At 43.6% G+C, this 14,184-nt stretch overlaps 1 pseudogene; it reads left to right on the top strand.

The window, feature by feature from the left end:
* The window catches only part of LOC143639974 (lipase member I-like), a 189,739-nt pseudogene extending 179,803 nt beyond the window's left edge, over positions 1–9,936 (top strand).
* The last annotated feature ends 4,248 nt before the right edge of the window (positions 9,937–14,184 follow it).

Below are 14,184 nucleotides of genomic sequence, written 5' to 3'. Positions count from 1 at the left end.
AATTGGGTGGTTACTTGGGTAGTTTTCACTTTCTGGCTCTCATGAATAGCGTTGCTATGAATCTTCCTGGACAAGCCGCATTTCATTTATTGTACCTTTCCAAACCATAAATGCCATTTGGTTCTGTTGCAATAATTGCTATCACTTTATTGACCTTCATTAATTGAGATGAGGGTGTCATGAGGCACCCCTCCCCGTATTTCTTTTTTAAAATTTTTAGTTGTCAATGGACCTTTATTTGATTTATTTTTATGTGGTGCTGAGGATCGAACCCAGTGCCTCACACATACGGGGCAAGCGCTCTACCACAGAACCTACCTGACATTTTTGTTATTTTTATTTTGTTTTTGTTTTATTTTGTTATTGTTTTATTTTGTTATTGTTTTGTTTTATTTTGTTATTGTTATTTTTAGTATTAGGGGCTACATTTTTCTGCTGCTTTGCACACCATGATTTTTTGTTGCCACCTAGATATTTTAAGTGAGACATTCTCACAACCCTGGAGTGGTGTTTATTGTGTGTTCTCTTCCTGGACCACTCTACTGGAGTTCATTTCCCTTATTGTGTGAGTGTCCTGCTCTTGCTTCTTGAGATATCCAGTGGCATGGGCAGTGTCCTGCAGTGACAGTGGTTTTTAGGGTGACTCTTCTTTTCTTTTTCTCAAAACCACCCCCAGCTTCTGAGCTCTTCTAATTACCTCCAGATGAATCTGTTGTTTCGAATAATGCCTTGGGGCAGACATGGCTCCTCCATGGACACTGACAATTACATTTGAGTTTTGAGATCAGTGCTTGCTTCTGTCCTGACCCCAGCTCTCCTTCCTTCTTCGTTTCTATGCTAAGCTTACCGGACTGTGGTTTATATCCTCTCTCTCTCTCTCAGGCAGCTAAACATCCTGTTCCTAATCACTTTGCATAAAAAAATTTATTGCGTTTGACAACACCCTTTGGATTGAATTTCCCCCAGGCTCTGTTGCAAGTGAAGTCACTTTTATTCTTGTGACCTGCCTCTCTCCCCGGATAAAAATCTCTGAGCCATGACTTTGGAACTTCTCTGGGGTCAGCAATATGCTTCTCCCTGAGCGACATCTTTCATTTGGGAGGGATCTCACTGCGGGCCGCGGGCTCTACTAATCAAGCTTCGACGTGGAATCTCCCACTTTTCAAATGAGTTGGGGATGAGGTCAATGTGGGCTGTATGATTTTTAGCCAGTCTCTGTGCCTGAGACAGCAGCCTCTGCACCTTGAGTAGGACCCAGGTGGAAGAAGGTATCCCTGTCTTCTTGCTACCTAGTGTCTGGAACAGGTGCTTGTGAGTGAGAAAAGAAATGCTAAAACCCTTCCTCTTCCAGAAACATGCCAGATTTGGGGTAAGGAGACCTGGCTTCTCGGCCTCACCTACCCAGATTAGATTCTCTCATGCTGACCTGAGGAAGGAGAGGTCATGGTTCAAATGCCACATGGCTATTTTTACTGAATTTCACTAGATTTTCTTGGATAAATGTTGTATCTTCTGATGTCTACTTTTAAGACCACTAGAGACTTTAATATCTTTCTCTCTAATAACTTTGACCTCCAGTTATGCCTATACTGCTGGAAAGGGGACCATTTAACCCTGTTATGGCTTTTATATGAAGGGTTCCCCAAAAGCTCATGTGTGAGACAATGCAAGAAAGTTCAGAGGTGAAATCTTGCATTATGAGAGCCTTAACCCAGTATGTGGATTAATCCACTGATATGGATTAACTGGGTGGTAACAATAGGTAAGGGTGTGGCTGGAGCAGGTGGGTCACTGGGGGTGTGCCTTTGGGGTTGATATTCTGTCCCTGGTGAGCAGAGCTCTCTCTGCTTCCTAGTGGTCATGTCCTGAGCTGCTATCCTCCTCCATAACCCTTCCACCATGATGGTCTCTCTGCCTCATCTCAGGCTGAGGGCCATGGAGCTCACTGTCTGTGGACTAAGACTTCTGAAGCTGTTATCCAAAATAAACTTTTTCCTCTCCTGCATAGTTCTCCTCAGTTCTTTTGGCCACAGGGATGAAAGCTGACTGAAACAACCTCCTTACCTTGCCATTCTGGAAGCCAGAACTTCTGAAAACATACTTTTAACCATATGACATCAAAGATAGAAACGTGAAGAAGGAGTAATAAATTCGAGGCTATGAGGATGTCAGATATCGTCTAGGTTTCCAAATGTAAGTGGGATGCGGGAGAAATATTTACAACGAATAAAAGTTTCCTACTGAAAACTTTGACAAATATCTAGAATACCTATGAATGCTGAATACATGAATAAAGAACCCCAACTGGCAATTAATAAAATACCTCCAACACAAAAACATATAAAATATTTAACCTGAGTCATGATAAAAGGGAATGGGGGGACACTTGACATCCAGCAGTTAGAAATGATATAAAGAACCAGAAAAATATACTGTGATGAGACAAATAAATTGATACATACTTTGGCAAAGTGAATAAACATCTAAAATGTGCATAACCTTCCCGTGTTGCATTCTTTTAATTTTAGAATGGAACATAGTTTGATGTGTAGGTTTTGGCTGTGTAAGTATATATCTGAATATGTTGATTTTCACCTATAATTATTATTATTTCTCAATATTTTTTGTTTTGCTAATCAGAGATATACATTCTGGAGGTAGGGAGATAGCAACTATCAAGTTCTTATCAGATGTCCATCTGAGAGAGTCCATTAATTTTTTTTTCTTTTGGTGCCCAGGATTGAACCCAGGGGTGCTTAACCCCTGAGCCACATCCCCAACCATTTTTTCATACTTTATTTAGAGACAAGATCTTGCTGAGTTGCTTAGGGTCTCACTAAATTGCTGAGGCTGGCTTTGAACTCATGGATCCTCCTGCCTCAGACTCCTGAGCCACAGGAATTACAGGCATGTGACACTGTGCCCAGCAGAATCCATTAATTTTATTTACCATGAATGATAGAGGCTTTGTTAATTGGCACAGTTGAAGATATTGGTTATAACAACTGCAAATTTTCATTTTCACTGCTAAAATGAATGGGATTGAAGACCTGGGTTTGGCTAGAAATAGCACACAGTGAGTTTGGACCTTACAGAGCATAGTGTGAGAATCTGGTGGTTCTGAGAGCCTATTTATTTGGGAATGGTGCTCTGTGCTTTGGATTCCAACCAACCAGTTTTTTGTGTTGAACAACTTTCAGAGGATTTTGTTACCTGACCCCGACTTAACCCTTTTAACCAAATCCTGGTCTTTTAGTACTGTTGCATCTGCCTGAAGTGTATCTTTCCTTCCAAGGGCTATTGGAAAACCTGTAAAGAGATTTATTAAGCCTACAGTTCAAAATACTGCTTTTTTAAAAATAAGTGTCTGTTTTTTTCTTGCATATGCAGAAATTAACCATTGTTTTATTTTATTATAATTTGCTACATTATTTTTGGGGGGTGGGTACAGGGATTGAACTTAGGGGTACTGGACCACTGAGCCACATTCCCAGCCCTATTTTATATTTTTATTTAGAGACAGGGTCTCACTGAGTTGCTTAGCACCTTGCTCTTACTGAGGCTGGCTTTGAATTTGCTATCCTCCTGCCTCAGCCTCCTGAGCCACTGGGATTTTAGGCATATACTACCATGGCTGGCCTACTTTTTAATTTTTATTTTATATATTTATTTATTTATTTACTTCAGTACCAGGGATTGAACCTAGGAGCAATTAATCACTGTGCCACATCCCCCAGTGGATAAAATTCTTTTTATATTTTATTGAGATTCAGGGTCTTACTGAGTTGCTTGAGGTCTCACTAAATTGCTAAGGGTGGCTTTGAACTTGCGATCCTCCTACTTCAGCCTCTCTAGCCATTGGGATTATAGGCCTGACACACCGCACCTGGCTTGGTATATTATTTCGAGAACCTGAAAAATGAGGCTTAGAGCCTTCACCTATCTTTAATTGTTGGAGATCATCAATGTGTACCAAAAAAGAAGGAGACAATTGAGTAAAACCACTATACCTATACCATACTGACTGGGTAGTTCAAATTCTATGGGATTTATTCTCAGGAAACAATTAATGGTATGTGTAAATTTTAACTTTGCCGTGTTTACCAAAGAGCTGTTTATCATAGCAGAACAGAAACAATTTAAATGTTCAACAATAGAGAATTGATCGAGTGATTCGTAGTATATTCTAAAATGGAATATTAAGCAGCTTTAAAGTTAAAATTGGGGCATAGAAAAGCTAGTGAGAGGAGAAAATTGGGACGTCCCCGATGTGGACAAAATGGTATTAAAACAGCATATTCGAAATGAAAAGAAGGAAACACATAATTACGGTGTGTGCAAGGAGTGTCACTTGTTTTGGATACAATTGAAAGATAGGTGATTCGATGTAGTCTCTAATATTTGCTCTTTCATCTCCCAGTACGAGGCCTTGAAAAAGTGTGTTCTGTGAATCACTTGCTTCAAAATAACTTGGCTGGTGTGCAAAAAAGCACAGACCCACGTCCCACAGCTGGTTTATATGAGCAGAGTATTTAGGGAGGTTCACTAGTTATCTGTTGCTATTTCACCAATTACCCTAAGACATGGAGACTGCAAACAGCACACTTTAATTTCTCCACGTTATTTATAGGTCTGGGATCGACATAGGTACTGGTCAGTGATTCCTGGGTCATTCTGCTGAGACTCTGTCATTATCTTGACTCAAGCTGTTGGCCAGTGATCCAATCACCCTAATTTCACTGGGACTGGAGAATTCAATTCTGAGCCACCCACATAGCTTTTGGTAAGTCGGAGAATTTTCTGCTGTACCCATTTGCAAGATTACTAGCAGACTTTGGTTATTTGGCACATGGGTCTTCCAGAGACTGCCCGGGAAGTCTTCACAGTGTGGTAGCAGATGACTTGAGTCAGATTTTCCTAACATGGAAGCCAGAGTCTTTGTGTGACCTCATCTTTGGAAGTGACACCCATCATTTCAGGGTTTCAGTAACAGTGAATCAATAAGTCTAGCCAACATTTAACCCAGGAAATAAATAAGGGTATGAATACCAGAAGGCATGGATCATTAAGGACCCACCTTATAAGTCTCATCACGTGGTCTGAGACCCTGGAATCAGCAATGTCATCATATCCTCAGAGATTCATATACAACCCCTTTATTTTCAAAGTCCCATTCACAGACTCAATTTTCAATGTCTCGTTGGTGCATAGACTTCGAATTTTGTTTCTTCTCTAAGAATATGCTATTCTTGGAAGCACTTTTCTTAATTTCTTTCCTTTTTTCTACTTTTTTTTAAAAATAAAACAGGGTTTATTTAAAAATGGGTAACATAATCTTCTCCCAGGAGAGAGAAGAGAAGGGGACCATTGCTGGTATCCCAGTATCCCAAGAACTGAGGGGGTTTGGCCTGTTTTATACACCCTAGATTTTCTTGGTTCCCCTGTTCTCTTCCCCCTTATCTCTCTCCTTCCTGAGCATGTGATTAGATCCAGGAGATGCTCAGGTAGGATGGGCTCAGGGGCCAAGGTAGAGTGACCTGGGCATATCACCCTGCTTTTCTGAATTTCTAGAAGTACAATTTTTTTACTTCTTCTTTACCCTTAACTTTACATTAGTTCTCCAAACTCTCCAGTTTGTGAACAAGTGAATGAAGTAGAAGGTTGCTCAAAAACAGCGTGCTAAATCCACTTTAGAAATAACCAAACAGTGAATGTGGTGTCCAACAAACCCAAGAAGCCTTTATAATTCTAGTCAATATTTTATCTGTGGGAGACAGATTGTTAAAAAGTGTATGTCTTTGTCACAATCACATATTTTAAATGATTGTGTAGAAATTGAGTATTTGTAAATGGGATCACACATCGACGGGGGGGGGTGCAGCTGGCCTTTAGAGACAACCTTTGAGATAGCTGATATTCATTGCTTAAAGATTCCACCTTTGCAAATTTGCCTACTTGGCAAAATGTGTTTGTAACCCCAAAGTCAATACTGAAAGCATCCAAGTAGACCCTCACAGACACAGAGAGGTGCTCAGAGGACACCCAGGGGGCAGTTGGAAGTCTGAGTCTCCCCATTGCACCTGTTCCCAGCTGAGGTCAATCAAGGTCATGCTCAGCCTTCTTATTTCAGTTCTTATCCTGCCAAGAAGTCTTCTTTGTGCAGGACATTGTGTACCCCCCCCACCACTTTGGAATTTCTGCGTCTTTTTGGGTGGTAACTTTGCTATTTTAAATGAACCAAGGCATAGTGTTGGAGAGCTGCCTAGTGTTCCTAAGCACATGTGTGACATGCCTTATGAAGAAAACAGGTGTTGGATGAGCTGTGTTGGACCAGGGGCGTAGTGTTGCTGACCCACCTTCAAGGTTCATGAACCAACCATATTCATTAGGTACGGCATCTTTATCAGAAGACATAAAACAAGGGGTGTGTGTTGATAGGTTGATAAAATCCTTGTCACCAGGCACGCTTTGAGGAACCTAACCCTCTGTTTTTCTCTGGAAGCAATTCAGTGTTAGGAACACCTTTAGAAGAACATGCCCACTGAGAACAATAAAAATCGGCTCTGAATACTTTTGCAAAGTAAAGTCCTCTGGGGGCTATTCTGTTTTTATGAGTTTTGTATAAAGAATCCAATGAAATCTGGAAAAAAAGTTTGAAAGAAAGAACAGAGTGATTGATTCCTAATTCCACCTTACCACGCTTCAGTTCCCTGGTAGTCGACCGGCCCTGTTCATAAAGGAATCTTGGCTGGGGTGTCAGGCCGATAGTTTACTTTGACTCTTTCTGTCAGTCTGTGTCACAACCTTCATGCCAATTAACTGTGCTTTTGTGTGCTAATTCTCATTATCTCTCCATGAGGCCGTTATTATCCCATGTCCTTTAGTTTGAAGCTCAAGAGTAAATCAGTCACCTAAAACAATGGCATTGGAGGAAGCTAGTTCCCCATAATCTGGTCTGAAAATGTCCTTCTCTGAGTCCCATTTTACTGTATTCCATTTTAAATCTGAACATGAAGCTCCCAGGAACATAAATCCTTATAAAAATACGGCCTTGTCCATTGTTGGTGGAAGCAACGTGGAGGTTATGTTTTAAAGACAGGGATGGGACAGCCAGGATGGTTTAGAGGTGAAGAATCTATTCAGACACCTCATATATTTTGAGAAACTAATTATAAGATGCAGGTATTTTTATCCGAGTCACCTCTGCCATCGGTTCACCTTATCCAAGTCATTTAGAACCAAGAGGGTGGTATTTATGAAATTTTTTAAAATCCCTCCAGATGCCAGGAATAAGGAGAAAATCAAATCAAATCAGATATGGTCAGAAGAGACATATTTCTTTTCCTGGGATGCTCTTTTCTTTCCCCTCCTTTTATATTAAATCCACACCTGCCAAATCCCCAGGATGAGTGCAGAAGGCACAAGAAGGGGGAGAGGGAGGCATACTGGTGCCCTTTCTGAAGCTCGCAGAACTGTTGCATGCTGAGTAAAATCTGCTGAATGTATTCCATCCCTGTCTCCAAAAAGTCAAAAGCATTTTCCGAGTTGATTTCCCTTAAGAGTTATCGGACCTCAGACGGGTTTAATGAGTGTAAGAGGTGACCTTGTATCCAAATAGGTACTCCCATATTAAAAGACCTGGGAGTACAAATCTCACCTATTTGTACACATAGTTATTCTGGAGGGTGGGATGGCGGCTGGGGTGGGAGTTATTACAACGTAATTCATTCACACACTAATACAGAGCGGAGTCCGGGAGACTCTGGGTGCAGGGGTATTGAACTTGTTGCTGGCAGCGTTAATTGATTCATTCTGAGCCTTTCTCCCCTGAGAATCCCAATCCCAGGTTCCCTGAGCAAGCCACTGATACACAACCAGGGTCCCCCAACCCCGGATATATGTTCAGATGCACACGTGTGGAGATGTTGTGAAACCATCTCCTGGCTGGGGCAAATCCTCTTAGGAACACTCCCCACTCCTGAAGCTTGCTTTCTTGGCAGAGGTGGCCTTAGCATCTTTCTTCCCTGCAGGATGGAAAAAATGGGACTTGATTATTTGTTGCATTTTTCAAGGAGATTCTGTTCTTTCTGGGGGGGGGAAATGTTGGGGAGCTATATCGATCAGGCTTGGCATTTGATCAGTGGGGTCATATTGGTCAAATGAAATAAAAAAAAAAAAGCCTCCCAACTGAATGTCTTACTGACATCCCTTCAACACAACCCAGATCTGTCTCTCCAAATATTCAGTGTCTGTGTGCCTCACGACACAGTCACCATGGAGTAGATTCTTAGTATGGGTCATGCTTAATTTCCTGGTACCTGCAAGAATACCATGTTCTGCATATAGGAAAGATGAAAGGGAAGAATGAGAAGACAGAATATTTTTGTCTGAAATTGAGGAACGTGATTAAGAGCACTGGCTTGAAATCTTCCGAAAACTTTGAAAAGTGCTTCAGTCTCTGATCCCACTGGGAGAACATGACAGCCTCTCTTTGGAATTTTGAAATTTTGCTGAGAGTCTGAGTGTGCTCATGCTCTGTGCATGTACAAAGGAATATTTTCTGGCTAGTTAGTTTTTGTTATGTGTGTACACATACACAAAACTATATATTGATCTGTTGACTTTCAATGGGCTAGTTGCAGAAAAAGGATCTGAAAAAAATCTCAGCACAAGTAGTGTAAGTCACAGACAGATCAAGTAGGAGCACAAAGCCATTCAGAGGGAGTGAAAGCCATTCATTTTAAGCAGTTATTTACCATAGAAAGCACATCACAAATATTCCTATTTTATAACAGTGCCTGTATTAGAAAACAAAATGCAGAAGGTGGGGAGGGGTGCATACAATACCCAAGTTTAAGTAATTAAAAAACCTGGGAAGTAGGGGGGACTTCTTTTCTTTAGCATTAATCTTTGCACCCATGGTAAGACACAGAATATCAAATGGTGAAATTTTTGATACCACAATACCTATCACCAAGTGTGGGTAGGCTCACTTTTCAAAAATCAGTTACGTTTTTTAAAAAAGAAGACCAAACAAAACCGAATCCAACACTGTGCAGCCTGGCCCCCAGCTGCTGTATGTGTTCGGGGGGAGCTGAGTATTTGTTTTCTTACTGTGGTAAGTTTAAAAATAGTTTTCCAGTTAACATCCATTCTACATAATGGAGATGTCAGGGTAGGTTTACATGATTGTGTAAATGGTCAGAAGTTGTTGATGTAGTCCCGAGATACTGAGGTGCTGAGCAGGGAAACTGGGGGTTCGGCAAAGCCTCTTGGGGCTTTTTCTCTGGGAGAGAAACGCAGGCTCTCTTGAGGTTGCTGGAAAAGCTGAGTTAGACTGAGCTAGCTTTCCTCTGCCAGTCAGACTCGCTTTGCACAGGGCTGGTGAGGGGCTGGATCATCGCTGCCAACCTCTACTTTATCCTGAGGTTTGGAATTGGAGTGAAGGGAGCTCTTTCTCCCAAGAAACGGTAGATGCAGGCTGGAGAATGACCATGATAACGTCATTATTCCCTGCACATGCTTTTGAATAACAAGCCTTTGAATGTGCCCACACACCACAAATTGATCCTTGGGCTTCTGTTTCCTTGCGACGTCTCCTCTTCCCTACATACATTGCAGCCTGAAAGCACACTGCAATAGGGTGACAGGTGCAGGTCAGTAAGGCTGTCTGGCCAATGTCCTCTGCCTAAGGACAGGCAGATAAAAAAAAAATCTTTCAAAAGCCCCCCTCTTTCTCGTCTTCAGTGCCATCCGCCCACACCCAACCTGTACTCGGCAATACTCAGCCCAGAAGCACAAGTATTTGTTTCCCCTTAAAGATTCCCCGAAATCCGTGTCTCCGGAAAGCCCGAGGTTTTGGGTACCTCTTTAGGTTGCACCTCCTGTGCCCCAATACTCATTGGAAGGACATTCCGCTGGTGTACCCCTGGTTGATACACCCTTTATGATACCTCTATATTAACCAGGCTAATAGTCTTCACGGGCCTGAGGATCAGGTAAAGCTCCCTCCGCCAGTTTCGTGCGTGGGGACCCGGGGGCCGCCTCCCCACTGCAGGGCCAGGCAGGTGCTGCGCCCTGCGCACGCCTCCTGGAGCCTCGCACTGAGCATGCCCAGCTCTGCCAAGCGCGGCTCCCGCCCTCCCCGGCCCTCGCCCCGTCCCCGCGCGCCTTTCCCTCAGAGGCGCAGACAGCTGCTTTGCAGAACTCCGGTGCGCCAGGTTTTTGGAGCCGCCTGGAGCGCAGGAAGGGAGAGGAGCACGACACCAGACACCACGGGGTTCAACACCGGGATTGGTTGCAAGTAGGGAGCTTTCGCCACTACACCGGGGACCCTCGGACTGTGACTGCACCGCGCTCTGGAGAGGCTGTCCTCCGCTCTCAGCGCGGAGCTCAGGTGCTGAGGTGAGTGGCCAGCGAGCAGCCAGCCGGGCTCCAGCCTGCGCGTTCGCTGCGCAGGCATCCAGGTTCCCCGGGTTTTGAGTAAAGGGCAGCGTCCTCTCCATCTGCGAGAGGGTGACAGGGCTACCCAGGGTTCCGAATCCTGCAGGGCTGGACAGGGGCTGTGGAGCTCCGCCGCCCAGAGCCAGCCAGCCAGCACAGCAGGGTCCAGCCAGCAAGGCGCTGAGCGCCCTGACCCTGGGTAGAGGCAGGGCCCCAACGACGCCTCCGTCACCCCGCGGCGACCCTTCTTCTCTCCTTTTTAGTCTGAAAATAAGTTTGTTACGCTGCAAGGCAACCACAAAATAAGGAGCCTAGAGCCTGGAATGTTCCCGGAACCTATAAAACGAGAGCATTTCCAACTGGTTCAGGCCGATGCCCTCTCCACATGCCCTAGCCTCCGTGCGCCCTCGGGTTCTAGACCGGGGCTTCCTTCTGGTGTGGGTTCCTGGGGTTTGCTCCAAAGACTGCCCCCCAGAAAGGATAGCGAACTTGAGCTGAGGTGCTGAGGTTCGAGGGATTTGGACCTAAGAAAATCTGATCTCCGTGGCCGAGGTAGAAGCAGACACTCATTTGGGGAGCGCCAGCGGCCATGCCAGGCTGGATGCTCAGCACGGCCAACTGCATCCACCAGGTCGGTGCTCTCGTGGAGGCGGCTTGGTTTCTCCCCAGGAGCTTGTTGGGGGGACATCTATTTCCAACAACTTCTTGGCTGAGGGGCTGGATTTTCAGTTTCTTTTAAGAGGCAAAGACCACCAACCGCCTGCTTTCCTCTTCCCAGACAGTAGCAAGATGTGCGCCAGGCCCCCCCCCGCAGACACTAACCTGCTAGCTCTCCTTCTGCAACAGGGGGTGGGCGGGGGCGACCGAAAACCTTGGTTTGTGCCTGGTGTGTGTCTATTTTACTATTAATGAAAGGCGTGGAGGTGGGGGTAGGAGGCTGTGGACTCCTGGATCTCTGGGAACCAGTCAGAGAGTCTGATGCATGAACACATTTTGCAGCACAGCGGAGACCTGCAAGGAGGCAGCTTCGCACAACCAGGAAGATAAGGTGTTAGATTGCTGGCACCGCTGTCTCCAGAATTGAAGCAAAAAGGCTTGAGGTTGTGTAGGGCGACCGAATGTGACCCATCACCTTGGATGTGTGTTCTGCGTGCAAAGAGGTTGGCTGGGATCTTGGGGTCTCTGGGAGGTTGATTTGTAAGGAGGAGTCCCTGGGAGCAAAGCTCCTGCAACTTTTTCTAGTTTTCCTACTGGAATCAACACAGGGGCGGGGACATGTTTTTCAGAAAAAAAAAAAGTCATTTAATTGCATGGGAAGCTCCTGCAGTTTGCTGTGTTGGGAGCTGGGAATCTCAAGGAATAACAGCCACATAACTCATTTGTTTGGACACTACTGCCTAGGATAATTTGGAATGTGCTTTTATTTTTGCAGGTTGAGATTTATGGTTTCTGTTCTTCAGGGAGTATAAGGTAGGAGCTTAGAGACTGGTTTTCCCCTTTAAATAGATCCAGCTAGCAGCATTTCAAGTAGTACTGATTAGCAACTCTTTATGTCTGTGCCCAGGTGGGCGAAAAAGAAGTGTGTCACGGAGCAGGCAGCTAGAGGTGATTTTGGTGCCATTCTGGAGAAGATTCACATTTCACCCCATACATTTATTCTTGCTGTCTTCCTGTTGACTTCATTCAAGACTGTGGAAATCTCCACTATGGGGTTGTGGGAGTTAGATAAGATTGGCAGGGATCAAAAAAACAAGTTCTGTGAGAATATTACTTTTTTGGCTACCTCCTAAAAAAGGCTAATGATTTTGTTTATTGTTTGTTTAAACTGACTTCACCTGCCCTGTCTGGTTGAGGAAAGATCACGATGATAAATCTCATTATTTTTTTTTTCAGTGTGGATCCTGCCAGTTGGTTAGCAAGCATGGAAAATAAATAATAAATAAAAACTGACCTTTTGAATGGGGGGTTAAAATACTAAGAGACTTTACCAGTTGCTGAAAGCTTTAGGTGAGAGCCAGTTTTAACTGAGGTAATTTTTTTTTAAATTTGCAGTCTGTGAAACCTCTTTCAGTTGGTGCCTGGTGTGTATATTTTACACACCTTGGAAGACCTTCCGTGCAATTGGGAGTGAGCTTAGCCCCTCTTCCCTTGGTCACTTCATATTGACAGGTGATTGAGTGATAAGAGAACAGAACTTAACTACTGTTGGATTTTGTTTTTCAATCATCTCTCCTTTTTTTTTTAACTTCTCTTTCTTTCTGTTCAGAAGTAGGTCTTCTGATTTTTTTTTCCTTCTAAGCACTCAATATTTTGGTGCAGATTCTTCTGAAAGGTTCTCAGATTATTATCTCTGATCCTGTAGCCAGTTGCAAAATTGCTAGCAATCTGTCTCCTGTAACAGGTGGCTTGAGAGTGTTCCTGTCCTGACTCACGGGTGGCTGGAATTAGGTTTAAGAGATAAATGCACTCCAGAGGGGTCATCCTGGCTGTCACAAGGTGGACACAAAGCTGAAGGACATGGAGTTGTAAAGACTGAAATACCAGTGGCAAGGAGGTCATAAAGGAGGGACGAAAGGGCACATTTGGTGCTGTGCACCCTTGGGCGGAGGAGGGCAGGAACATAGACACCTGGATCCAGACTTGGCCTCAGGCTGAAGGCCTTCACAGTATCCATCAAGATAATTCCATAGCCCTAATATCCTTAGCTGTAAAATTGGGACAAGATCTATTTCAAGGTGTGGCCATAGGGGCTGGGTAGGAGAGGATAGGTAAAGAATTTGGTTGTGTTAGACTGGCTACTTTATTAGCTTTAACAAATAAGCCCCCAAAGTATATTGCCTGCTATGTGGAATTCTTTTATTTCTCATTCATGTAAATTCCCCCACGCCAGCGATGGTAGATGGTAGAAGCATTCATGGAAGATTCAGTTTGATCCAAGGTGCACATTTGCCCTGTCCAGGGTGACCACCTGCTAGCCTGCATCAACTCATTGGAGTGCGAGAGACTTGGAGGATGTTAATTGCTCCCACCTGCAAGTGGTGCATTCACTTTGGCTTGTGTGCTGTTGTTGGCTAAAACTCAGGTCTGTGGGGGTGTATCAGAAGGAAGGTTGGGAAATGTAGTCCAGCTGAATATTTATGTATGTAGCCAGTATTTTTTTCCAACATTTTCTGATATTCAATTCCCATGTGTGACATTGCCCCTATGCTCAATCTATGTTCCTTCCCATTCTTCCTCTAACTACTAGTAGAAAAAAGTGGCATATATATATATATATATATATATATATATATATATATATATGGAATAAAATAATAAGAGGAGCAGCTGATATGCAGATATGTGCACAGTGTTTACTATTTTGAGATGCTTTCCTGATCTCTTTGCACTCCTAAATAGCAATTGCTACCCTCTCTGCAGATGAGGAAAAAGCAGACAAAGTTAAATCAAGCCTTCTGTTCAACATAGCTAGCTTTGGGAGAGCTGGGATTTGAACCAGCTTCTCCGTGTCCAGAGTTGATTTTTTTTTTAAATATAGGGACTTTAAAGTCCTATTGTGTTGTTTTTGTGGCAGTACTTACTTAAGCCATGGAAGTGCCTTTTCCTCTTGCCTATATAAAAAAGTTGCCAGGATAATTTTTTAAAAATCCTAAAGAAGAAAAAGTTCACGTCTCATGTCTCATCTAAAACATATAGAGTGCAGTTCGATATGATGTAAGAGGATGTTGAATATGGTCTAGA

This window comes from Callospermophilus lateralis, unplaced genomic scaffold (assembly GCF_048772815.1).
Source record: "Callospermophilus lateralis isolate mCalLat2 unplaced genomic scaffold, mCalLat2.hap1 Scaffold_103, whole genome shotgun sequence".
Taxonomy (NCBI): domain Eukaryota; kingdom Metazoa; phylum Chordata; class Mammalia; order Rodentia; family Sciuridae; genus Callospermophilus; species Callospermophilus lateralis.
The sequence above is the reverse complement of the archived record's forward strand: the minus strand, read 5'-3'. Positions and strand labels throughout refer to the sequence as shown.